General features: G+C 50.6%; 1 pseudogene; it reads left to right on the forward strand.

Annotated features, from left to right (window-relative positions):
- The first annotated feature begins 2,330 nt into the window (after nucleotides 1–2,330).
- LOC135903176 (ubiquitin-conjugating enzyme E2 Z pseudogene) lies at nucleotides 2,331–3,116 on the forward strand (annotated as a pseudogene).
- Nucleotides 3,117–3,487: the final 371 nt, after the last annotated feature.

Here is a 3,487-nt window from a genome sequence, read left to right on the forward strand (position 1 = left end):
CTCCATGTGTTAGCCATATGCAGTAACTCTAGTTACAGTCATGGAGAAAGGAAATAATAGGAGGGAGCATGCCGCAACGCGTTTGAAGCCGATGTGGTGGCCCAACACGTGGTGAGGTTAAACATGGCAGGCCTCTCCGAAAGGTGTGCGGCGTTGCTATACACTGCTGACTGCTTTTGCGGTAGGTGTGCGCTGCGGTTCGTGTTGCTGTAAATTGCATAGTAATGTCTGTTGTCATTTCAGAAGCTAAGCACGCATATCCTTCATTTCTAAAGGGAGGCTAAAAACTGCTTTGTAAACTGGTCAGTTCTCATGCGCTGGACAAAGTAAAATTTAGTTTATGAGTGGGAGTGCACCTTTTTCTTTTTTTCTTTCGCCGATACATGTTATAAGTTCTATCCGTCGTGGCTGCTCAGTGGCTGGAGTTTTGGGCTGCTGAGCACGAGATCGCGAGATCGAATTCCGACCACCGCGGGCGCATTTCAAAGGGGGCGAAAGGCGAAAGCACCCGTGTACTTACATTTAGGTGCACGTTAAAGAACTTCGGGTGGCCCGAATCGTTCCGGAGTCCTTCACTACGGCGTGCCTCATAGTGAGATCGTGGTTTTAGCGCGTAAAACCCTATAATTCTTTGTAATGAGATCGTATGCCTCCAACGACCTACCACCATAACACTTGTTAGTGTTCGCAGTACGCAGTGTTCGAAGCAGGGCCAGTGCACATGAACAAAGCGGAGACCGCATCACCGTATATGGGTCTCAAAGTCCAAAAGCTGGAACAAGCGCTGTTTGCAGTTGCTGCTGTTTTTCATGGGAGCTTGATGAAGTGAAAATTTAGCGCGTTTCAAGAGAAGACAGCATAGCACGTACGTGGTAAATGCAACTCACCGTTTCTCGCACGAGTCAGTGTCTTCCAATGCAAATAAATAATGCTCGCATGACAGGGAAAAGTACACACGGGCAAGGCCTCGGCCAAAAATGTGACGAACACATATCGATTATCATCGCCCACAATGGTCTGTTTAATGCGGCAGGAGTATACCTGCAGCCTCAATGCGCTGACGTTGGATTGGGAACCTTTCACAACTCGCCCAAAGTGCGGAACACATGCCTTGAAGGAAACGACCGGAGCGGAACAAACATTCAGAGAAAATTGTGACCACAGATACACGCACAGCAGCTGAGCAGCGACGGAGGCCTCCATAGTTAGCAGCTCCCGGCCGAGTGCGCACCGAATGAAAACAACCGCCAACCAGACGTCACGGCAAATCTCGAATTTGCTCCGTGTTCTCGACGCAGCGGGTCCGTCTTAGGCCACCAGCGTTCGCTTGCCAAGTCTGGCTGCATGACGTAATGCTCCCTCGTAGCTCCTTCCTTCATCCATGGTTACAGCGCGCTGAGACGCCAGGTTACGGCGCAGCTGCCAGGGCTGCTGCTTTTACTGCTACACAGCAGCTTTTGGATCGGGTGCTGCGTCGCGCCACGTCTCCCCCGTGTATTGATAGAACAGTCTGACTAAATATTGATATCGCTGTCAATGCTTCGCCATGCTGGCGCAACTTCCCACTCATTTTTGTTTACGGGGGTATGAGCCATTGCTTAAGGGTAAAAGTCATTCATTGTGTTACGTGCCGGACAAATTTCTCGTTGGGTAGTTATAGAAATGCTTACGCATTAAATAGCAGAGGTGATGCGACAATGTGTGTGCGTACCTATATCGTAAAGATGACCACCGATTAGGGCACTTAATATGTTCGTACGTCTGTTCAAGTTCTGTGTTACCTCTCTGTCGTGTGGTAAACAGCTCAGCTAGTCATCCAGTTCCAGAGTGGAATGGCTTATGACTTTTCTCCAGATATTGCGTCACTACTCCCAGTTACGTGGAAGTGAAATTTTCACGCGAACACCGAGCGCCATTTCAACATTTTTCACGAAACCATGCTTTGTTTCACCTGTCCTTGCCTCTATGTCGTTTTGTTTTGGTCAATATCATTTCGGCCATCGTTGTCTCGACGGCAGGCTTACATTACAACTGCGCGCGATTTCTATTCCAGTAGCACTGATTTATAATTTGCATAAACATTAGATTTTGAGTTTCAATATTCCCCCCTAATTAATTAAATTCTCCTCTATATTACCGCCCAATTCACAGCAAATGCCCAGTTGCGGTTCCGTGCTAATGTTTCGGTGCATTTCTAAGTTAATCATTATCATTATCAGCGAACTCGCGCTCGTGCCAACCTATTCGGAATTGGTCCCCATCCGCCACGGCAGTTTAGGGCCACGTCAGCCCCTCTCCAGGCAGGCAGCTAGGGTCGACCGCGCCGAAAGATGACGTCGTGGTGGAACGTCAACGAGAATCCTAGCCAGCAGTGCCTGGAGAGGGTAAAGCGTGATCTTGCCGAATTCCACGCTGACCCGGCGCCGGGAGTGTTCATGGCGCCCGACGAGAAGGACATGACTACCGTTCACGCCGTCGTGGTGGGCGCCGCAGGCACGTCGTACGAGGGAGGCTTCTTCCACCTGCTCATCAAGTGCACCAACCAGTACCCGATGTCGCCGCCTCGTGTGCGCTTCATGACCACCGACGGAGGACGCGTGACGTTCAACCCGCACATCTCGTACGGCGGCCACATCTGCCTCAGCCTGCTGGGCACCATAGTCGGGCCGCCCTGGACACCCGCGCACAGCCTGTCCTCGGTTGCCGTGTCCATCCAGTCGATGCTGGACGACAGCGTCGGAAACGTCGACGGCGGATTAGACGCTCTCGAGCACATCATGTTTGGCTACTGGAATCCGGGCAGTGCAAAGGCCATGCGCTACCAGACACTCCGGGTGGCCGTTTGCAATACCATCGAGTCTTGCCTCGCGGACAACTGCCCCTTCCCGCCATCTCTGCGATATCAGTTGCTCGTCAGCTTCACGGAGAACTACGGCAAGTACGAAGAGGTGGCCAAAGCGGAGCTGGCCCGCAACCAGGGTGGGGTGCTTGCCTGGCTCGGCTTCGAAAACAAGTACGAGGTGCTGCTGGCGAGGCTGCAGAACCTTAGAAAAATGGTCGAAGCGCACAACAATGCCGCCACGAACGCTGCTCCTGATGCGCTTAAAGACCGCTAAACCCTTCTCGTCTGCACAGCTGTGAAATCGAAGGCGGGGCTTTTCAAGGATGCGCAGCGTGCCACAAAATTTTCATCGTGCTGACGTTACCCAGTGATTTTGGTATAGAATAAAGAAATTGCTCTTCCAGAGTGCAATTTTTCAGTGTCCGCACCAGAGGTTTCCCTGCTAAAATCTGTATTCACAAACAATATTTCCGGTACCCGTACTTTAGCAACCATATATGCTGGGTGAACTGGTCGATGTTGAACTTCTTTTTCTGAACTATTTCGTGCAGCTACTTGACCAAAGGCGAAGTACCAATTTGGTTTGATTTATTTTATAAGCTTAACTTTAATCACCAGAAACTATGCAACTGCACTAGAAAATAT

Source organism: Dermacentor albipictus, chromosome 2 (genome assembly GCF_038994185.2).
Source record: "Dermacentor albipictus isolate Rhodes 1998 colony chromosome 2, USDA_Dalb.pri_finalv2, whole genome shotgun sequence".
NCBI classification, from domain to species: Eukaryota; Metazoa; Arthropoda; class Arachnida; order Ixodida; family Ixodidae; genus Dermacentor; species Dermacentor albipictus.